The 23,841-nt window shown below is 48.6% G+C and overlaps 2 protein-coding genes and 1 pseudogene across 3 annotated transcripts in view; all 3 read left to right on the top strand.

Moving 5' to 3' along the window:
• Nucleotides 1-17,516, top strand: part of LOC127203721 (zinc finger protein 235-like) — a 190,191-nt pseudogene extending 172,675 nt beyond the window's left edge.
• LOC127203712 (zinc finger protein 235-like) overlaps nucleotides 1-23,841 on the top strand; it is a 301,721-nt gene that overhangs the window by 257,612 nt on the left and 20,268 nt on the right. The window lies entirely within an intron of this gene.
• Nucleotides 21,694-23,841, top strand: part of LOC127203739 (zinc finger protein 235-like) — a 211,637-nt gene continuing 209,489 nt past the window's right edge. The window contains exon 1 of the mRNA XM_051162590.1: nucleotides 21,694-21,841. The gene's annotated coding sequence lies outside the window, so the exon portion shown is untranslated. The remainder of the gene's footprint in view (nucleotides 21,842-23,841) is intronic.

The raw sequence follows: 23,841 nt of genomic DNA, 5'->3' as shown, positions 1-23,841 counted from the left end.
TACAGTTTCAGAGGCTGAATCCATTAACATCATGACAGAAAGCAGGGCAGCATGCTATGACCAAGCATTCAAATATATGAGCCTGTGGGGGACATTCTCAATCAAACCACCCCATCCACTCCCCGGGGGCCCTCGTAGGGTTGTAGCCAGATCAGAATGCAAAATGCATCCAGTCCAACCTCAAAAGTCCCCATAGTCTATCAACAGTCTCAACACTGTTTAAACATCCCAAGTTCCAAGTCTCTTCTGAGACTCATGACAATCTCTTAACTGCAATCCCCTGTAAAACAAAAATAAAAACGCAGATCAGATGCTTTGAACGGTACAATGGCACAGAATATACGTTCCATTCCAAAAGGGAGGAAATGACGTAGAGTGAGGCATAGTGGATATGAACATTGTTTTTGTTTTGATCCCAAGTGTGGGATGGGGAACAGACTTGTGAGAGAGCAGGTGATGTTTATCCACTAGAAGATGAACCACCTTGTTCAGGGGCTTGATTGTTGCCAGCTGAAACACATCCCTGTACAGACTCTGAGAGGAGATATATATATGTGAGCCCAAAACAGGAGGCTGGGGCTTTTTAGGTCTTGGTATTGTAAAACAGAGATTTCTCGGATCGTGAGATGTTGGGGACGGGCTATATGGCCAATGTTCGGCCATCTTGTCAGAGCCTAGGTTCCTATTTCTCCAGCAGTCTGTCTTTTACCAGAAACCAGCTGACCCTCTCATGGTTCAGCAGTTAGACTAAAGATAAGATTTAGGCGGAGCTACCCTGTTGTAGTTTAACAGTTAGATTAGATAAAGATAGCAAAATATTTGGTGTGGCAGGATGTTGTGACCTGCTTGGAATTCCTCGCATCTTGAGATAGCCTGCAGCTGGGTTGCCTTAGCAATATGCTTCCCTGCCCCCTGCCTTATAAAAAAAAATCTGTGAAATTTTTCAATAAATAGGGCTTGATCAGAATCCAGACTTACCCTCATTTCTTGTGTCTCCTGTCCCCCCACTTGTCTGCCCCCGCCAAAGGTACCCATTGAAGACCCAGCAGGCCGGGACAGTGAGACACCCCCCCCCCCTTGAAATGACCACCAGGACTCAATGCTGATGCAACATTCATAGGGTCCTGTATTACCGGCTCAGAGCTCAAGTCACAATCCTTCCTGACACAGCAGGATAGGAGAGTGACCCAGAGCTTCAAGGGCAACAGGTTAATAAAGGGGAAAGACCATAGGGGTGTGGCAGGTGGTCACAGGAATGTCAACCTTTAGGCAGGTTGAGTGAGGGCTGGATCTTCAGGGAAGTTGTGGGTCACAGGAATATTGACCATTTGGCAGATTGGGTGGAGACTGAGTCTGGAGGGGAAAGGTTTTTTTGTTTTTTGTTTTTTGTTTTGTTTTGTTTTTTAATCTCAGAGGAACATTGGAAGCTATTTGTATGTAATCACTCCAGTGAAGTTTCTGGAGACTTCTGGCAGGTGTCATTCTGGACTGCTGGCAAGGAGAAGGGTCACCTGGAGAACAAGTTCTCATACAGAACGTGGCATTAATTTTGCCCTTACTGTATCGTTTGGCTATTCATCACTCCACTTCGAGAAAGAGAGAGAGAGAGAGAGAGAGAGAGAGAGAGAGAGAGAGAGAGAGAGAGAGACACGCTCCTAGAGAGAATCGCTCCAGAGAACACTTCTTGGATCCGGGTTCCAACTGCTGTTCCAGGTTCCAGCAGCAACTTTGGTTGAATGGCTGGGCTGCTGAAATCCTGCTAACTGTGCTAGGGGAATCACTCCCATCAACTAAGTCCAAAAAGGTCTATTTCTCTCGTTCCTATTATAACCTCCTTTCTCTCCTATCCAGGGTAGGTGGTTTGGAAGGGAGGTATAAGCATCAAAGAACCTCAAATAAAGTAGGTTTGGAAAAGGTCAAAGCCTACAGTGAGGAGATACTGGACCAACGCAAGACTGAAAACCAGAAGGCAAACTCCAAGCCCTGCATCTCCATGTATGATGTCAAAGCACTCTTCTGATCTCCAGCTACTTTCAGCTCTGTGACTGCAGACACACATCTCTCTTGGGCTGGTTTCACACTCAGTCTGCAGCTCTCCTTGCCAGGGATCCCTTGGCTTTGGCATCTCCAACATCTTGGGGTCTCCAACATAATTCAGGCTCCAACTTCAAAGATGCATGCAATGGCCCAAACCTGGCTTCAGCAGCTTTCATTAGTCAAGGAGGGAGAGTCCATAACCGGGTTTTTCCTACCCTTGACTTTAAAGCCAGGACCTTGTGGCATGAGCTGCCAGTTTCCGTTCTTTGTTGGGTCTCTGCCAATTACAAACACATCGCCTTTCTGTACCTGGCCGTTTCCTTCACTGCTTAAATTCTTAATTCCTTTTGACAAGTTGGAAGCTTAGCTGGGTAGGGTCTTGCCCTGAGCTCACCACTCCCTTTATTACATTTAGCACCAGGCTTTTCTTTAAGCTTTGTAATCTACACTAGACTTAGCTCCATTACACTACATCTTGCCCTTTTTCTCCTCAAACACATTTTGCCTTTGTCTTTGTCCACCTTGCTCCATTTCATTGTAGATCACCTCAAGAGTGGCCACTAATTACCACATGACTGTGAAGACAATGTAATCTTGCCTTAGTCTGGGCCCAAGATGAAAACAGTCTTGGAATGCTTGACCCCACTGAGACTTTGTCTCTACAAACTGATAAGCATCTGAGATAGACTCAGAGGAGCCACCTCAGCCTGAGACAAAAGACAGGGACCCGGCAACTCTGGCCGGGCTATTGTATTGCAAAATGACCATCAAAGGGAGGAGGGGACCAGAAAGAGAGAAGGGAGATTCCTGACCGATGTTGAAAATGTTGGAGGATTGGAGACTGCAGCAGGCACGGAGGTCTCCGGGATACCTCCAAATTCAGTGCCCTGATGGTGCAGCTTCTTCTGTCAGACAGATGATCCCCAAGACTCCTGAGAATTCCATCAGGGGAATTGCCCCCCCATGAAACTGATACTCAGAAGGTTTCATTCTTTTTCTCCTTAATCTCCTTTCCCTTCTATTTAGAGTAGGCGGGCTGTAAGAGAGGCATCTGCCTTTAATAAATTCCTAATAAAGTAGAATCATTAAGGAATCGGAGCCAACACATGACAGAGTCAATACTAGGCTGTCTTGAAATCTCCTCCCTTACATCTTTAATTCAAAACTCTTCAGTTTAGCTTCAGGCAGATTTTTCTGGACAAGGGCAAAAATCAGCTTTTTTTTTTTTTTCAAAAATATCACCAGAATGGGCTCTAGGCCACATATTAATAATATTCTTCCCCTCTGAAACTTCTTGAGCTGGGCCACCTACTGTTCAAGCTGCTCTCACCACTTTTTTTTTTTTTTTTTTTTTTTTTTGGTTTTTCAAGACAGGGTCTCTCTGTGTAGCCTTGGCTGTCCTGGACTCGCTTTGTAGACCAGGCTGGCCTCGAACTCACAGCGATCTGCCTGCCTCTGCCTCCCGAGTGCTGGGATTAAAGGCGTGCGCCACCACTGCCCAGCTTTTGCTCTCACCACTTTCATTCATGCTCCTACTAGGATGGCCCATTAAGCTCTAATTAAAGCATCTAATCACTTTTCTAGTACAATGTCCCCACATTTTCCACTATCCTTTCAACAGACAACACGATCAGGCTTGTCACAGAAACACTCCAGTCCCTGGTACCAACTTCTGTCTTAGTCACTGTTCTATGCCTGTGAAGAGACACCATGACAAAGGCAACTCTTATAAAAGGAAGCATTTCACTGGGGGCTTGCCTACAGTTTCAGGGGTTTAGCCTATTAATATGGCAGGAGCATGGCAGCAGGCAGGCATGGTGCTGAAGAAGTGGCTGAGAGTTGCATCCTGATCCAAAGCCAGAGGGGCAGAGAGAAAGAGACACTGGGCTTGGCATGTGCTTTTAAAATCTCAAAGCCCATCCCCAGTAATGTAGGCCATATCTCCAAGAAAGCCACACCTCCTCATCCTTCCAGCCTTTTCAAAGAGCTCTACTCTTCAGTGACTAAGCATTCAAATATATGAGCCTATTGGGGCATTCTCATTCAAACCACCACATGTTCACCCAAACCATCCAGTGAGGGGTTGGGGTGCAGGTCACTCATATAGACCTTGCCTAGAATCCCACAGTGAGGGGCTGGGGTGTGGCTCAGTGGTAGAGCCCCTGCCTAGAGTCCCCCAATGAGGGGCTAGGGGCATGGCTTAGTGGTAGAGCCCCTGCCTAGAATCCCCCAATAAGGGACTGGGGGCATGGCTCAGTGGTAGAGCCCCTGCCTAGAATCCCCCAGTGAGGAGCTGGAGGTGTGGCTCACTGGTAGAGCCCCTGCCTAGAATCCCCCAATGAGGGGCTGGGGGTGTGGCTCAGTGGTAGAGCCCCTGCCTAGAATCCCCCAGTGAGGGGCTAGGGGTGTGGCTCAGTGGTAGAGCCCCTGCCTAGAATCCCCCAGTGAGGGGCTGGGGTGTGGCTCAGTGGTAGAGCCCCTGCCTAGAATCCCCCAGTGAGGGGCTGGGGTGTGGCTCAGTGGTAGAGCCCCTGTCCAGAATCTCCCAGTGAGGGGTTGGGGGTGTGGCTCAGTGGTAGAGCCCCTGCCTAGACTCCTTCAGTGAGGGGCTGAGGATGGTTCTCAATGGTAGTACTTAAACCTGAATGATGGAGAAAAGGGATGGGCCTAAAATAGCTTCATCAAATGTATGCACCACTTATCAGACTCAGAGGCAGGTTTTCTCCTAAGACAGGGTTTCTCTGTGTAGACCAGGGTGACCTCAAACTCATAGAGTTCCACCCTACTCTGGTATTAAAGACACGCACCCTCACTGCCCAAGCAGAAGCTTTTTTTTTTTTTTTTTTTTTTTGCCAATGTGTTTTCAAAGGCCCCTCCTGTTTCAGATGTTTGCACCATGCACAGGTACCTGCATCCTACTGCAGGAGTGGTTTCTGGGTAAGGGTTATCTATCTCTGATTTCACTGGGGCTGTTTTTGTTCTGTTTGTTGAAGCCAGGTCTCACTGTGCAGCCTCCTGTCCTGGAGCTTGCACTGTAGATGAAGCTGACTGAAAACCACAGATCCACCTGCCTCTGTCTCCTGAATGCTGGGATCAAAGGCATGGGCCACCATGGCTGGTCCAATGGAACTATTTTTATTTCATGGACACAGCTCACAAGTAAAGGAATGTATCCTTGAGTAGGGCACAGGGCTCAACAGTAGAGTCCTTGCTTAGGATCCACCAGTGACCAGCTGGGGGCTTAGCTCAGCAGTAGAGCATGTGTCTAACATTTGAAAGGCCCTGGGTTCAAGGCTAACATTATCTTGAGAAGAAAATTCCTGGGACTGGAGAGAAGGCTCAGTGGTGAAGAGCTCTTGTTGATCTTGCAAAGGACCCATGTCCCTTCCCAGTGACCACACTTTGTGTGGATCACAACCGCCTGTTAAGTCCAGTTCCAGGATCTTACGCCCCTTCTGGCCACTGATGGTACTGCATGAAAAGTAAATCTTAAAAAAAAAGTCTTTCTTGATTTCTACTGACTTTAGGCAGGTCCTAATTTAAAAATCTAAGTTTTAGGAGCAGACTAAGTCTCTATAGCTGCGGATAGGAAGTTAGTATCTTTTGATGGAAATTACAGAGCTAAATATCCCAATATCAAAACCAATAGAACATTAGTTAAGTGGGTTCCACAATATGGAAGAGAAATGGCAGACAGCATGGTAGAAATACCTCAACCCGAACCGTAGACAAAGTATAGACTGAAAACGTATTCCCAAATGAAGGAGAGATAAACCTGTTTTTATATATATATATATATAATCCCAAGTGTGGGATGAGGAACGGGCTTGTGAGGGAAGAGGTGGTGTTAATCCACTAGAAGACAAACCATCTCATGTGGGAGCTTGATTTTTGCCAGCTGAAAAAGATCCGCCAACAGACTCTGGGAGGATGTGTGTGTGTGTGTGTGTGTGTGTGTGTGTGTGTGTGTGTGTGTGTATTCATAAACAGGAGGCGGGGTGTCTTTTGGTCTTTTGGAGACTAGGGATTGTTTGGCTGTTCATCGCTCCCCTTTGAGATGCTTCTCCTCGAGAGAACTGCTCCAGTGAAAACTTCGGGGCTCCAGGCTTTGGCTGCTGCTCCAGGTTCCAGCAGAAGAAATCCTGCTGATTATGTCAGGAGAATCTTTCCTCAGAACTGATACCCAGACGGTTTCCTTTTTGTGTTCTTTAATCTCCTTTTCCTCTTGTTTAGGCTAGTCGGGTTATGAGTGAGGTACTCTGGGTTAATAAGTTCATAATAAAATATAATTGTTAAGAAAATTCAGCCTGGGAGCTGGAGAGATGGCTTGGCGGTTGGGAGCACTGGCTCTTCTTCCAGGGGACCCAGGGTTCGATTCCCAGCACCCACAAGGCAGCTCACACCTGTCTGTAACTTTCAGTTCCAACTGAAATCCTCACATAGACACACATACAGGCAAACCATTGATGTGCATAAAATAATAAATAAATAAATCTTAAAGAAAGAAAATTGGACCTACAACCAAACACCAGGTGATGCGAACACCTTTAATCCACGTACTGGGGAGGCTGAGGTAAGCAGTTATCTCTGAGTTCAAGGTCAGACTAGCCTAAAGAGCGAATTCCAGGACAGCCAAGGGCTACACAGAGAAACTGTCTCCAGAAAAGCTAAAACAACAACAGCAAAGTATCCATAGTTGTTTGTCCGTCATAGCATTTCAGAAATGAACAAATCGAAAAGAATCCCGGGAGGCAGATCTCCCAAAAAGTGATTTCCACTGACCTCACTGTAGTTTAAAAAGCATGGAACTTATGGACTCCTAAGCTTTCTGGGGAGTGTAACAGAACTAGGCGCCTCCCCTGAGGTATTCTGGGAAATGTAGTTCTGGAACCAGAGGCCGCCAAGGACACTTCTGCTCTGCGTAGCGCAGCTGCCTGGCAATGGTTCTGGGGAGGTTGCAGAGTCCTGTGGCCTTTAGTGTGCGCTCCTGCCCCCGGTGTCTCCCCTCGGGGATCGAGTCTGCGTCCCGGGGAGAAGCGGGGCGGCGGGGGCGGCGGCCGGGTCCTCTCTGCTGGGCTCTGCCTGAGGCGGCACTGTCCGGGATTCCTGGACCATCTCAGCTGCTTGTGGAGCCCCCGGAGAGTCTGGCTTCCCAGGGAGCCTGGAGAGGAGCTGTGGGGACGGAGGCCGGTGCCCCGACGCCTTAAGTGGTGTGCAGCGCTGGTTTTTAAATGTGATTAATTTTGCAGTTATTTATGTACTTGGAAGTGTAAAAGGAATTTTTTATTCACCTGTTTCCATTGTTATTTCCGACGTTTACTGCCTCAGTTGGCTAACCTAGGGCTGGACCTGGAAGCTTCTAGCCTCTGTACAATCAAACCTAGGCCTAGAATGTTTTTTAGCCTCTGAGGCTCACTGCATAATAAGCTTACCCTTTTTTGTCTTACTGAGCTCTGGGCTGGCTGGTTCAGCTCAGCTGTTCTGGCTCAAACTCCTCTCCCAGTATTGGGGTTAGGGTGGAAGCTGAGAAAACCCCAGACACAGAAGCTTAAAATGAAAGCTTTATTTTCTCACCTCAGGGAGGTAGCCAGTTTGGGATCTGAACAAGTCCTTGAGAGGAAATAGCACTACATATTTAAAGGATGAAAACCAAAATTAGTTCATACAGGGGGTGGATGGCAGAACAGGGTGGGTCAGCTCTGACTCAAGTTATTTTGCTAACAAGAAGTTCTAGCTAACCTCGAGAGTGTACCTGGCAGTCAAGGAAGCTAGGCTATGGTTGAGGAATTTCTGAGAACAAGAAGGCCATAGGCTGGCTGGGCTGATTATGTTTATGATCAACCTGACTTTGTATAGAGATTAATTTATATCAGCAACAAGCTGAGATGGTGGGCCTGGAAGAAAAAAAAAAAATCTATAGTTATGCTACCCAGGCCTCAACACCGTCTATTTTTATTTAATCTGGCTTTTCTCTCAGCCCCTGAATGGCTCTACTTAGCCTCAAACTAACTCCAGCAATCTGCTCCAATCTGCTGGCTCTTTCTCATCCTCTGGCTCATTCTGTCTTCACCTGTGTCCAGTTTGTTTTCTCATTCAAACTCTCTCTGTAAAAACTGTCTTGTCTCTCTGCATTGCCCCTTAAGTAGCTTCCTTTTCCTCTTTTCTTGTGAGAGTTGGGCCTATCCTATTGTGTCAAATGTTCTCTGGCTCGTCACTTTTCTTTTTTTTCTTTCTTTCTTTTTTTTTAATTTTCGAGACAGGGTCTCTCTGTGTAGCCTTGGCTGTCCTGGACTCACTCTGTAGACCAGGCTGGCCTCAAACTCACAGCGATCCGCCTGCCTCTGCCTCCCGAGTGCTGGGATTAAAGGTGTGCACCACCACCGCCCAGCTGTCACTTTTCTTTTCCTGCCACTCAATTAGACATCATTTTCTTTCTTTCTTTCTTTTCTTTTTTTTTTTTTTTTTGTTGTTGTTGTTTTGTTTTGTTTTTTAAACAAGGTTTCTCTATGTTATCTTGGCAGTCCTGGACTCGCTTTGTAGACCAGACTGGCCTCGAACTCACAGCGATCCGCCTGCCTCTGCCTCCCGAGTGCTAGGATCAAAGGTGTGCGCCACCACGCCCAGCTCTAGACATCACTTTCAAACATGGGTGCTTCCTTCTACAAACGAACTTTACCTTCATTCTTTGGGACTAAAGGCGTGGACCACCATGCCTCCACCTAAGCTTTTCTTTACCTGAAACTTGCTCTATAGTAGCTGGCCTTGAACTCAGATCTACTTGCCTCTGTCTCCTGGATTAAAGTTGTGTTTGTATTCTAGCCGGATTACACAGACCTAGAAGGTCTTTGGATGTGATCTCTTGCCAGAGCAGCCGTGTTCTGAATTAACGTTCCTCTACAGAGGGGGGCCTTGCCACAGTTTGTGTACAGAGGTGAGAAGACAGCTTGTGGAGTCAGGTTTCTCCTTCCACCCTGTGGTGTCCAGAGACTCGAAATCAGGGGGTCAGGCTGGGCTGCAGTCACCTTTACCCGCTGAACCATCTCTCAGGGCCAAACTCCCCTTTCCTTAGAGAGAGTTTAGGTTTTTATTGGTCATTGTCTTCATGCACATGAGAAAAGAGACTGTGGAGGAGGCTCTTGTAGATATGCAAAGTCTACTAGTATTTAAACCTTTCAGAGCAGAGACAGAGCTGGGGATTTCACTCCCATGTACAGGAACGATTATATGTAAGATGGCCCTCACAACTAACAGACCCTTCTGAGGGCGGTGGCCAGTCATGATGCAATGTTCATCAGAGAGTTTGGAGCTTCTTAAAATTTTTTTCTTGGAAGCCAATAATGACAGGCGGTTTTGTGAAGGTGAGGGTGCCCTGAGCCCCTGAAGCTTCCAGAAATAGAGAATGCGGGCTTTTCTAACCCTCTGCTGTGAGTGAGTGAGGCAAGGACAGCTTGGTAACCTGTAGGCTGACACTCCCGGTTAACAGGAAGCGGGTAGAAAAGCCAGGTCTGTGCGCACAGACTTGGAATGCCAGCGCTTGGGGCTGATGGGAAGGCTGAGGCAGCCATGTGGACTGACTGTCCTAGCGATGCTCTCATGACGCCCTTCCTCCCCCCAGCTTGCTTCCCAGAGCCCTGCCTTGTGTCAAAGAGAAGAAGAGAGCAATGACCAAGTCACAGGTAAGTCGGTGGCTTCCCCCACTGCCCCCAGTGCTAGGGACTGAAAACAGGACCCCGCATGCTGGGCAAGCACTGTGCAGCTGAGCTACACTGAACTGCGTGACAGTGCGAGGGGGTGTTGCTGAGAAGACAGGTTTGGTAGGAGGGATAAGAGAGGACAGTATAGTGGGGTACATGTGCTCAAAGTACACTGCACATGTGAAAGTATAAAAGATCAATATATTTTGAAATAGAGAGGTGGGCTGGAGAGACAAGGTCTCCTCTTTCTAGGACTCTGTGGAAACAGACAGATCCCTCACAGCCATTCTAGCCTACTGGGCAAGTTCCAGGCCACTGAGAGACCCTGACTCAAAAACTATAAAATGTGGCCAGCTCCTGAGGAAAGACACCAGAGGATATCCTCCAGACTCTGCGTGCATGTGCACCCTCATGTGCATAAGTACACTCACATACATGCACACATATGTACACATGTGCACAGAAGACTGGTCAGCCTCACCTGCATTTGGCGTCCTGAGCACTCATATCCTGAGTAACCAGGGAGGGTCTGGCTGCCGCCATGTGCGTGGCTTCTGGGGATGACCCAACTCGGGCAATGAAGGAATGAAGAAAGGACAGACACACAGACACATGTACAGACAAGCTGGGGGTCATCAAATGAGCCGTGTGCTCTCATGGAGACGCACCAGCGACCTGTTGTCGCAGGAGGTAGTGACGTTCAGGGACGTGGCCGTGGTCTTCAGGGAGGAGAAGCTGGGGCTACTGAATGCTGACCAGAGGAAGCTGTACCTTCCCATGGCCTCTGCATCAGCTCCTGCCTCCAGGTTACTGCCTGCTTGAGTTCCTGTCCTGACTGCTTTCAGTAATGAACAGGAATATGGAAGTGGAAGTCAAAGAAACACTTTCCTCCCCACCTCGCCTTTCGCTCATGGTGTTTAGTCCCAGCAGTAGAACCTGCTGGCTCTGTTTCTTAACATTATTGACTTTATTACACAACCCAGCTATCATACACAAGAGGGGAAAAAAGGTTAAAGGGAAATAAGAGTGAACCTTCCAGTATCTGTTCCATGGGACAGATCCCTAGGTGTCTCTGGCCTGCGCGCTGGTCTGACCTGTACGCTGGTCATCTCCCCGATCTATGTGCGCTCTTGTTCCAAACCTGTAGCCTTTTCCCATCCACTGTTTGTTGTCTCTCTCTAGCCAGTAAAGGCGGGTCTCCTCTCAGGATCTTTTTTCCTATCTATGTTCAATTAGAAACACAATCACTTGGCGGGAGTCTCCTTCCTTTTTCTGAATTCCGGACCCAGCATGGTTCCTCCCAGTCTTCAACAATGTCCTTCTCAATGGGGTATGGGTGGGGTTTCCAAGCAGCAGAGCCCGAGGCAAGACCAGCCTTCATCTTAGATAATGCCTACAATTCTTCCACAAGAAACCCTAACTAAGGCCAGCCTAGTCTACAAAGAGGCCAGCCTTGTCTATAAAGTGAGTCCAGGATGGCCAAGGCTACACAGAGAAACCCTTGAGAGAGAGAATTTTTAATTAGCTCTCTAACTCATAAGCCCAAATAGTTGAGATGCAGGTCAGCAGGTTTGCTAGCCCAAGGCCCCAGATGATAAGTCACAAAAAATGCAATGCTAGGAAACAAAGACCTATTGAGCGTTCCAGGGACCTGCTAGCCATAAAAGATAGGGAGGGTACACAAGGACAAATTCCTGAGAGAAACAGGTACCGGACATGATCAAGTGAGTAATGAGCCAAGACCCCTCATCCGATCTTATGGTGTTTGCTTAATCCCCTTTGAGGCCCGCACACAATGTTCCACGTTTGAGTTTAACCAGATGTGTTGTTAGCTCAGATAAACATCTACCCTCGGGTTCCGAGGAAGACAGAAACTGAGGACTGCTCCCGTGTGACTAAGTCCGACCTTACCCCAGATCTGCCTACGCAATTTGCTGATGTTCAAATGTTTGAAACAACCAATTGTGTGTGGCCGCGCCAAAACTTCCCACTCCCCCCAACCTTTGTCCATATAAACCCCAAACCCCTGGGCTTCTGGGTCAACCCCTCTGTCTCCTGCGTGAGATACGTGTCGACCCGGAGCTCCGCCAATAAACTACCTCATGCGTTTACAGCAAGACGGTCGTTTGTGTGTCTTTGGGTGCGCGCCGTCCCGAGGCTTGAGTGAGGATCTCCCTTCAGGGATCTTTTACCCTGTCTCGAAAAACAAAAAAAAAAAAAAAAAAAAAGAACCCTAACTAACACAATAGGTGCTGTGTAAACAGTTGCTCGGGTCTTAGCTACATTGGGTATGAAACTGGGGTGATGTGTTTCCTGTCACAGGAGGCGGTGACGTTCAGGGATGTGGCCGTGGTCTTCAGTGAGGAGGAGCTGGGGCTGCTGGATGCTGCCCAGAGGAAGCTGTACCCTGATGTGATGCTGGAGATCTTCAGGAACCTTCTGTCAGTGGGTGAGGATGGGGACCTGAGTGCCTTGGCAATGTCAGAAGTTCACATCCGGTGTCTTGGTTACACTCTACTGCTTTTCTTTTAGGTTTATTTATTGTGTGTTTTATGTGTATTTGAGTGTTTTGCCTACATTTGGTGTCCGCAGAGGTCAGAAGAGGGCATCAGATCCCCTGGAACTGGAGTAACGGATGGTTGTGAGCCAGCATGCGAGTGCCGCAAACCCAACCTAGATCCTCTTCCAGAGTAGTCACTGCTCAGAATTGCTGAGCCATTTCTTTAGCCTCCATTTTATTTTTCTAAAACTGCATTTTACACATAGATACTGTGCCTTAAATTTTTAAACATTTCTTTCTAAGAGAGAGAGAGAGAGAGAGAGAGAGAGAGAGAGAGTGTGTCTTAATCCATGCCATGACCATGGCAGCTCTTTTTTTTTTTTAAGGCTTTTTTAAAAGATTTATTTATTTTATTTATTGCATATGAGTGCTTTATCTGCAGAAGCAGGCATCAGATCACATTATAGATGGTTGTGAGCCAACATGTGGTTGCTGAGAATTGAACTCAGGACCTCTGGAAGAGCAGGCAGCGCTCTTAACCACTGAGCCATCTCTCCAGCCCCCACATGGCAGCTCTTATAAAGGAAAGCATTTGATTGGTGTTTGTTAACCGTTTCTGAGGTTTAGTCCATTATCATCATGGTGGGAACATGGCAGCGTGCAGCAGACGTGGTCACAGAGAGTTCTAATCCTGATCTGCAGGCAGCAGGAAGAGAGAGACACTGGGCCTGGCTTGAGTATTTGAAACTCCAAAGCCCACCCACAGGGACACACTTCCTCCAACAAGGCCACACCTCCTGATCCCTGGCAAGCCTTGACACTCCCTATGGACCAAACATGCAAACTCGTGAGCCTGTGGGGAACATTCTCACTCAATCTACCACATTCTACTCCCTGACACATAGTCTTGTAGCCAGATCAGAGTGCAGATGCATCCAGTCCAACCACAGAAGTCCCCATAGTCCATCACAGTCCCCACCCTGTTTGAAAGCCCAAAGTTCAAAGTCTCTACTGAGACTCATGCAATATCTTTTTTTTTTATTTTATGGTTTTTTGAGACAGGGTCTCTCTGTGTAACGTTGGCTGTCCTAGACTCACTTTGGAGACCAGGCTGGCCCTGAACTCACAGTGATGGGCCTGGCCTGCCTCTGCCTCCTGAGTGCTGGGATTAAAGGCGAGCACCACCACACCCGATCTCATGCAATCTCTTATGTAGCCACCCCCTGTAAAATCAAAATAAAAAAGCAGATCGCATAATCCAGCACAGGACCACACAGAATATGTGATTCTAAAAGAAAGGAAAGAACACAGCGAGAAAACACTGAACCCAAACAAGAACAAAACCAGGAGAGCAAACTCCAAACTCTGCCTCTCCTTGTTTGAGGTCAAAGCAGTCTTCAGGTTTCCAACGCCTTTCAGCTTTGTTGACTGCAGCACGCGTCTCTCTTGTGGCCTGGTTCCATTCCCTGTTAGCAGCTTTTCCCCCATGTACCCCAGGCCTCTGGCATCTATAACTTTTTGGCGTCTCCAAGGCAACCAGGATTCACCTTCACACAATGGTCTCTCTGGTCCTCCACGCAGACACACCCATGCCACAACTGGCCTCCATGGCATTCCTTAGCTGCAGGGGGTTTCCACAACTGCTTTCTTGTGTCCTTGACCCAGACAGGTAAGTGCAGCCACCAGAAGCCCCAGGACAGAGTCCACTCCCGTGGGGTGCTTCCTCCCCCCATAACCGAAGAGTCCCATTGTGTGGCCCCTGCCTCAGACAGTTGGCCGGACTATCTCACCCAGTCAAATCAAGTTGTTTTCAGTATTTATTTTTGTTCTGTGGCAATGTCCTACTATGTAGCCCAGGCTTACCTAGAAATGTGTGATCCTCCTGCCTCAGCTTCCCAAGCGCTAGAGTGATAGGCTTGGTGCCCTGTGCCTGACGGGTAACCCATCTTCCTAGGGTCTCACATTCCAGCTCTGCATAGCTCTATTTTGTTTTCCTCATTCTGTTTTTGTGCTCCTCTCTCCCCCCCTCCCCTTCGATAGATTTAGTTTTACTTTTGGTTACATACACCCAAATCCCAAGTGTGAACACTCTGAGCAACGGCTCCATGAAGCCTGTGGCCTTGTGCAGCTGCAGTGTTTCACCTTCATTGTTTCCCCAGATCGTTTGTTCTGGGGTCACTTTGTTGTCTTCTTGGGGGACCTGTTAGGCAGTGCTGCAACCTTTCTTATTCAGTCGGGAGATCTGCTGCCTCAGGTTGGCAGCTGAGAGATCTCAGGCCTCTCTTTAGAGCCCCCCCCCCCCCCCCGTTCCTTTCTGAACCTGGAGAATCATAGGTTGGAGAGCAGGCCTTTGAAGGAAATGCTCCCTGCTGCCCTTGGACTCTGGAGAGCAGGTGTTTGTTTGAAGGAAATCTGCTCCCTGCCACCCTCGGACTCCACCCTTCTCCCCCACCCCATCCCATCCCCCTACCCCCCCCCCCCGCCCCAGAAGCCCTTTCTTAATCAACAGACATATCTTGTGTCTTGCTATCTTTGCTTTAGCCTTTCTTCTCATAGTTTTTTGTTTGTCTGTTTGTTTGATTTTGGGCTTATTTGTTTGTTGTTTTTTGTTTTTTGGGGTTTTTTTTGGTGGGGGGGGTTGGTTTGGTTGGGGCTTTTTGTTTTGTTTTTGAAGACAGGGTTTCTCTGTGTAGCCTTGGCTGTCCTGGACTCACTGTGTAGACCAGGCTGGTCTCGAACTCACAGCGATCTGCCTGCCTCTGCCTCCTGAGTGCTGGGATTAAAGGTGTGTGCCACCACTGCCCAGCTTCTTCTCATAGATCCCAAGCGGGTGTGCTCTCCAATACAATGACTTCCTCAACTTAGACACTGGTTTCTGGTCCTTCCCTGTTTCCTGCAGTCACCCATATACCTGTTCTCTTTCCCTCAGCCTCCAAAGCTCCCTGTGCCTTCCCCTTATGGTCTCACCGGGCCTCCAGGTCAGGTGAACTGTATCAGTCTTCATGTCACCCGCAGAAGGGTTAGGACAGGGCACACCTGGTTTTCTCTGCTCCCTCCAGTCTCAGGGAGGAGTCACACCCATGTGTACTTGAGCCCACACCGTCCCTCAAGTGAAAACGCCCAGATGCTGGGAGGTGCTTCCTTCCCACAGCTATACAGGGTGTCAGCGAGGCAGGTACTGAGCAGAGGCTGAAGGTGGCCTTACCCGACATTTCCTACCATGGGCAAATGTAGCTTTACTCTTGAGTGCAACCTCTTTTTGTTGTAGATCAGACCTCCAGGACTTTCATCTTTAAAGCTGGTCTCTCGTTAGTATTTCCAGAGAGAACTGAGGACTCGGACCTTCCATGTCCCTCATCCTTCCTCATGTCACCTTCTGTTCTCTCTTCCTTCAGTAGGCCCGAGCGCAAACAAGGTGGAGACTCTTCATGCAGCAGGATTGAGGTGCCTTTCACTGGGGCGGCCTCCATGCTGGCAAATGACAAGCCATGACGTCATCAAGCCGGCCAGAACTCCAGAAGCTGAAATAAACACTCAAGGAAAGGGTCCTCGCTTCCTGGAGCAGTGCCACGCCTCCTTCCACACAGGAGCAGAAGAGACTCCCTAGGCCTCTGACGGTGAAGGCTGTCTTGAGAGTCTCACAAGAGACCTTTCCAGCAATACTGAAAGTCGGGAATTTCTGTCTGCAGGAGCTCAGAGTTCTCAGAGTAAAACAAATTTTAGTGAGAGACAGAACTATCAGAAACAGTGTCTGCAGAATCTGGTGGGGAAAAAGCCACCCATGTTGGCACCAGGTAATAACATTCTGAAGTTTACTTCCCACCATAATGACAACAAACTGCATGAAAGAGACAAAGCCCACAGCAGAGGTGACTGTGGTAAAGTCATCTATCCTGAGTCACCCCTCACTCAGCATCGTGTTAATGCAGAGCAGAAGGCCTCCCAGTGCATCCAGGGCCAGGAAGCCTTCATTGACAGCCCCAGTCTGGAACTCCATCAGCAGGTCCTCTTAGGAAAGGAGTCCCCCGTGCCTAGTACACATGAGTTCACCAGACATAGCTCCAGTGCCCCCGTTCAACAAAGTTCTTATCCAAGGAAAAAGCGCTACTGGTGTCAGGACTGTGGCAAGAGTTTCAGTCAGAGCTCAAGCCTCCAGACTCACCAGAGAGTGCACACGGGGGAGAAGCCCTACAGGTGCGACAGCTGTGGGAAAGGCTTCAGCCGCAGCTCTGATCTCACCATCCACTGCCGAGTGCACACGGGGGAAAAGCCTTACAAGTGTGGGGTGTGTGGGAAGAGCTTCACGCAGAGGCCACACCTCCAGGTCCACGAGAGGATCCACACAGGAGAGAAGCTGTATAAGTGTGGAGACTGCGGCAAACGCTTCAGATGTAGCTCGAGCCTTCACACCCAACTGAGGGTCCACACTGGGGAGAAACCCTATCCATGCAAGCACTGTGGGAAGTGCTTCAGTCACACCTCAACTCTGAAGGCCCATCAGAGCGTTCACACCGGCGAGAAGCCGTTCAAATGCAACGAGTGCCAGAAGCGGTTCAGTCAGCTCTCACACCTACAGGCCCACAAGATGGCACACACGGGGGAGAAGCCGTACACATCTGACACATGCGGGAAAGCCTTCACACAGAGGTACTTTCTCCAAGCCCACCAGATTATTCACACTGGGGAGAAGCCGTTCAAGTGTGAGGAGTGTGGGAAGGGATTCGGCTGCCGTTCTGTGCTTAGTGCTCACAGGCGGGTCCACACAGGAGAGAAACCCCACACATGTCAACAGTGTGGGAAAGGCTTCCACCGGGCCTATTCCTTCCACACACACCAGAGGGTCCACACCAGGGAGCGCCCATACAGATGTGACGTGTGTGGGAAAGGCTTCAGCTGGAGATTTAAACCTTCACAGTCATCAGAGAGTTCACGCAGGGGAGAAGGCTTACGAGTGTGAGGTGTGTGGGAAGGGCTTCACACAGAGATCAAACCTCCAGGCCCACATGAGAACTCACACAGGAGAGAAACCCTACCCATGTCAACAGTGTGGGACAGGCTTCAGTATGGCCCATTCCTTCCACAGGCATCAGAGGGTCCACACAGGAGAGAAACCCTACGCATTTCAGCGGTGTGGGAAGGGCTTTAGGCAAGCCTATTCCTTCCAAATGCACCAGAGGGTCCACACCAGGGAGAGGCCCTACATCTGTGGCATCTGCTGTAAGGGCTTCATTCAGAGATCACATCTTGACAACCCCCAGAGGGTCCACACCGCAGGGAACCTCTAAGTTTGTTCTGCTGTCGGGTGGGCTCCGTGCTGCTGATTGATAAAAATGCCCCCAAAACTTGGAGGCTTTGAGAGACTTCACAATGGAGACACTTCTGTTTGGGCGATCAATTCTGGTGTGTTCTCTCCCTCTTCTTCTTCTTCTTCTTCTTCTTCTTCTTCTTCTTCTTCTTCTTCTTCTTCTTTCTCTCTCTCTCTCTCCCCCCCACCCCTGTCGGTCCTGCCTCTACCTCACAAGTGCTGGAATTAAAGGTGTGTGCCACATCACCCACCTTATAGATGAATTCTTTACAAATGTTAGATCTCAGATGAAAGGGATAGCGCTCTACACATGTACGGTCATCATGTGAGGGATAGCGCTCTACACATGTACGGTCATCGTGTGAGAGAGATAGCGCTCTACACATGTACAGTCATTGTGTGAGAGGGATAGCGCTCTACACATGTACGGTCATCATGTGAGAGAGATAGCGCTCTACACATGTACAGTCATCATGTGAGGGATAGCGCTCTACACATGTACGGTCATCATGTGAGAGAAATAGCGCTCTACACATGTACGGTCATCATGTGAGGGATAGCGCTCTACACATGTACGGTCATCATGTGAGGGATAGCGCTCTACACATGTACGGTCATCACGTGAGGGATAGCGCTCTACACATGTACAGTCATCATGTGAGGGATAGCGCTCTACACATGTACAGTCATCATGTGAGGGATAGCGCTCTACACATGTACGGTCATCATGTGAGGGATAGCGCTCTACACATGTACGGTCATCATGTGAGGGATAGCGCTCTACACATGTACGGTCATCATGTGAGGGATAGCGCTCTACACATGTACGGTCATCATGTGAGGGATAGCGCTCTACACATGTACGGTCATCATGTGAGGGATAGCGCTCTACACATGTACAGTCATCATGTGAGGGATAGCGCTCTACACATGTACAGTCATCATGTGAGGGATAGCGCTCTACACATGTACGGTCATCATGTGAGGGATAGCGCTCTACACATGTACGGTCATCATGTGAGGGATAGCGCTCTACACATGTACGGTCATCATGTGAGGGATAGCGCTCTACACATGTACGGTCATCATGTGAGGGATAGCGCTCTACACATGTACGGTCATCATGTGAGGGATAGCGCTCTACACATGTACGGTCATCATGTGAGGGATAGCGCTCTACACATGTACGGTCATCATGTGAGGGATAGCGGTCTACACATGTACGGTCATCATGTGAGGGATAGCGCTCTACACATGTACAGTCATCATGTGAGGGATAGCGGTCTACACATGTACAGTCATCATGTGAGGGATAGCGCTCTACACATGTACGGTCATCATGTGAGGGATAGCGCTCTACACATGTACGGTCATCATGTGAGGGATAGCGCTCTACACATGTACGGTCATCATGTGAGGGATAGCGCTCTACACATGTACGGTCATCATGTGAGGGATAGCGCTCTACACATGTACAGTCATCATGTGAGGGATAGCGCTCTACACATGTACAGTCATCATGTGAGGGATAGCGCTCTACACATGTACGGTCATCATGTGAGGGATAGCGCTCTACACATGTACGGTCATCATGTGAGGGATAGCGCTCTACACATGTACGGTCATCATGTGAGGGATAGCGCTCTACACATGTACAGTCATCATGTGAGGGATAGCGCTCTACACATGTACAGTCATCATGTGAGGGATAGCGCTCTACACATGTACAGTCATCATGTGAGGGATAGCGCTCTACACATGTACAGTCATCATGTGAGGGATAGCGCTCTACACATGTACGGTCATCATGTGAGGGATAGCGCTCTACACATGTACGGTCATCATGTGAGGGATAGCGCTCTACACATGTACAGTCATCATGTGAGGGATAGCGCTCTACACATGTACAGTCATCATGTGAGGGATAGCGCTCTACACATGTACAGTCATCATGTGTGAGGGATAGCGCTCTACACATGTACAGTCATCATGTGAGGGATAGCGCTCTACACATGTACGGTCATCATGTGAGGGATAGCGCTCTACACATGTACGGTCATCATGTGAGGGATAGTGCTCTACACATGTACAGTCATCATGTGAGGGATAGCGCTCTACACATGTACAGTCATCATGTGAGGGATAGCGCTCTACACATGTACGGTCATCATGTGAGGGATAGCGCTCTACACATGTACAGTCATCATGTGAGGGATAGCGCTCTACACATGTACAGTCATCATGTGAGGGATAGCGCTCTACACATGTACAGTCATCATGTGAGGGATAGCGCTCTACACATGTACAGTCATCATGTGAGGGATAGCGCTCTACACATGTACGGTCATCATGTGAGGGATAGTGCTCTACACATGTACAGTCATCATGTGAGGGATAGCGCTCTACACATGTATTGTCATCATGTTCCGACTTGCAACTTTGCCACCTTAGTGTTAGGACAGGACCGGAAAACTCAGCATCCATCCAGTTCTACAAGCAGGCCTCGGGAAGGGATTTAACCAAAGAGGGTGATTGGCAGAACTGGTGTTGAATGAGCATCACTTCCTCATAGGGAGAGCCTCCCCCCACCCCACCCCCTGTATCTGCTGTGCAGAGCTGCATGTGGCCCGGGACCCAGCCATTCCGGAAGCAAGTGGAGAAGTGGAGGCGGAAGGTTGCTAGCCACTAGGTGAGGATTATCCTTAGGTTATAAAGTGCTGATCTCACTGCCCCCATGTCTGGTTGCCATCCTTACGCTGAGAACCCAACGTCTCACTGCTGTGTGGACACTCCCCAGTTGTTCTCTGACAAAGCAATAAAGAGCCGAAGCACCAGTGACTGAGGAGGAGAGAGAACAGGGCTGATTGTCCTGTTAGCCAGGATCTTCCGGCCTCCGAAGGCACTTCAGGAAGAGTAAATCTGGTTGGGGTGGGTCTGATGCTCTGTGTATTCACATATTAAATGCTGGTTCCCAAGATCTGGTTTCTATACAGCGAGCGCATTGTCATGCACACTGAATGCTGCTGTGTATTTTGATGTCCAATGTTCTCTGATTGGTTAAAAATGGAGAAAGGTTGGAGTCTGTAACTGGGCAGAAAAGAAGTACACAGGGCTCACGTTCCCTAGCTATAGGCAGCAGTGGCCTGACACTCGAAAGAAATCCAAAGCACCCCAGAACTTCTAACAGGTAAAGATAGGGTTTTAAATTATATTTTAAAATAGGGGGGGGGGGGCGGGGAGCCAGGCGTGGTGGTGCACGCCCTTAATCTCAGCATTCGGGAGGCAGAGGCAGGCGATCATTGTGAATTCCAGGCCAGCTTGGTCTACAAAGCGAGTCCAGAATAGCCAATGCTGTTTTGAAAAACAAAAAAAAAAAAAAAAAAACAAACAAACAAACAAACAAAAAAAAAAAAAAAAAAAAAAACCTCAAAAGAAACACCAAAACAAAACAAAACGTAAATAAACCTTAAACTACTCAGCTATAGGAGCTCGATTCATCACCAGAGTTAGAGGCTCTGCATAGAATCCTGCAGTGAGGGGCTGGGAGGGGGGCAAGGGAACGTGGAGGGGGGGGGGAGGTGTGTGGCATGACGACACATAAGGACCTGGTGAAACACCATGACCAATTTTTGTCGCTTTCCAACTTACTTAATATCTTTGTTTTTTGCATTTAGTTTCTTTTAACCTCTTCCCATACTTACATGGCTTATTTTTTTCAATTTATTTGTCTTGAAGAATTTTATTGCATCAAACTCAAAAGATTTACATCTATCTCTGGAAAATTTTTTAGTTCATTTCTCCCCTTATTTTAACTTTTTATTTTATTGTTTTTGTTTTTTGTTTTTCGAGACACAGTTTCTTTCTGTAGCCTTGGCCGTCCTGGACTCACTTTGTAGACGTGCGCCACGCCTAGCTAAAGCTTAACTTTTACAATGCAAAGCGCTTCCGCTGAGGCATTCTGGGAATTGTAGTTCCGGCTAGAACGGCGGCCGAGGTCGCTTCCGCTCTGGCTGGGAGGACTTCCTGTGGTTCTCCTGAAGAGAGGCTGGAACATCGTCCCGCGGCCCTTGGTGTACGCTCGTGCTCCCGGTGTCTCCCCTCGGGGACCGAGTCTGCGGCCCGGGGAGAAGCGGGGGCGGCGGGGGCGGCGGCCGGGTCCTCTCTGCTGGGCTCTGCCTGAGGCGGCGCTGCCCGGGATTCCTGGACCATCTCAGCTGCTTGTGGAGCCCCCGGGAGAGTCTGGCTTCCCACGGAGCCTGGAGAGGAGCTGTGGGGACGGAGGCCGGTGCCCTGAAGGCTTAAGTGGTGTGCAACTCTGACGTTTAAATGTGATAAAAATGTTGGGCTTTTATTATTTACTTAGAGAGGAGGGTTACCACAGCTTATGTAAGGAGGAGGTGAGAAGACGACTTGTGGGAAGTGGGTCTCTCCTTCCACGGTGTGGTGTCCGGAGCCTCGAACTCAGGCCTTCAGGCTTGGCAACAGTCACCTTTACCTGCGGTAACTTCCCACAGGACAAAACTCCCTGTTCTTTCTTTCTTTCTTTTTTCTTTTTCTTTCTTTTTTTTTTTTTTTAAAGATTTATTTTTTTGTAATTATGTATACAGTGCTCTGCCTGCAGGTACACCTGCTCGCCAGAAGAGGGCACCAGATCACATTATAGATGGTTGTGAGCCACCATGTGGTTGCTGGGAATTGAGTTCAGGACCTCCGGAGAAGCAGTCAGTCAGTTCCCTTAACCTCTGAGCCATCTCTCCAACCCCAAAACTCCATTTTCTTTAGAGAGGGTTTAGGTTTTTATTAGTCATTACTGGTGGGAAAAGAGACTTTATGGAGGAAGCTCTTGTATTTAAACCTTTAAGAGCGGGGCGGGGGTGGTTGTGTGAAAAGGAGGGGTTGTGAATTTTACTAATGTGTACAAAAGCAATCATGTGTAAGACAGCTTTCACAATTAACAAGCCCATCTGAGGGTGGTAGTCAGTTATGGCGCAGCATTCATCGGAGAGTTCAGAGCTGCTTTTTTTGTTTGTTGTTTGTTTGTTTGTTTTCGAGACAAGGTTTCTCTATGCAGCCTTGGCTGTCCTGGACTCGCTTTGTCGGCCAGGCTGGCCCCGAACTGAAATCAATCCGCCTGCCTCAGCCTCCCGAGTGCTGGGATTAAAGGCGTGTGCCACCACTCCATGCTGAGTTCAGAGCTTCTTAAAGCTTTGTTTTTCTGTGAAGCCCATCACCTCAGGCAGCTTTGTGAAGATAAGAACTTCTCACACCCCAGAAGCTGCAGGAAATACAGAACGTGGGCTTTCCTAACCCTCTGCTGTGATTGAGCTGAGGCAAGGACAGCTGGGTAACCTGCAGGCTGACACTCCCGGTTAACAGGAAGTGGGTAGAAAAGCCAGGTCTGGGCGCACAGACTTGGAATGCCAGCCTTTGGGGCTGATGGGAAGGCTGAGGCAGCCATGTGGACTGACTGTCCTAGCGATGCTCTCATGACGCCCTTCCTCCCCCCAGCTTGCTTCCCAGAGCCCTGCCTTGTGTCAAAGAGAAGAAGAGAACAATGACCAAGTCACAGGTAAGTCGGTGGCTTCCCCCACTCCCCCCAGTGCTAGGGATTGAAAACAAGACCCCTCCATGCTGGGCAAGTGCTGTGCAGCTGAGCCACACTGAACTGCATGACAGTGTGAAGGGGTGTTGCTGAGAAGAAAGGTTTGGTAGGAGGAGGGGTGAGAGAGGACAGTGGGGGGGACATGTGTTGAAAGTACATTACAATTATGGAAGTGTAAAACAATATATGTTTTGTAATAGAGAAAATATTCTGGAGAGATACTGTTCGGTTTTCAGCACCTGCACCTGATAGCTTACAATTGCCTGTTGCTGTTTTGGTTGAAAATCCTAGATTGTTCTGTTTTACTAATAAAGACTCAGGAGCCAGGTGTTGTGGTGAAAAAAACTGCTGGCTCAGAGAGGCAGAGAAAGCACCCAACTGAACTTCATACTCAGCTCAGGTCCCCATAGAGAAGGCCCCAAAGTCTCCCTAGGTCAGCTGACAGCCCAGGAAGAAAAGGCCAAAAACAACAACAAAAACAAAGGAAAAAAAAAAACCTGAGGAGCTAGAGAGCTAAGAGCCAAAGAGCTAAAATCCCAAGAGCTAAAAGCACCAAAGACCTTGTCTTCTGCACAGTTTTAAATATCCCTCATCTCAAAGTCCCTCCTACCCCTTAATTCCTGTCAGCTGGTTTCTTGTTCCACCTCTTGACCTAGGATTAACTTTACTAAATCCTACAGATAGCCCTTGGATTCAAGGTGTA

The sequence above is a fragment of the Acomys russatus genome, chromosome 19 (genome assembly GCF_903995435.1).
Source record: "Acomys russatus chromosome 19, mAcoRus1.1, whole genome shotgun sequence".
Classification (NCBI taxonomy): domain Eukaryota; kingdom Metazoa; phylum Chordata; class Mammalia; order Rodentia; family Muridae; genus Acomys; species Acomys russatus.
This window is presented reverse-complemented; position numbering and strand designations above follow the sequence as displayed.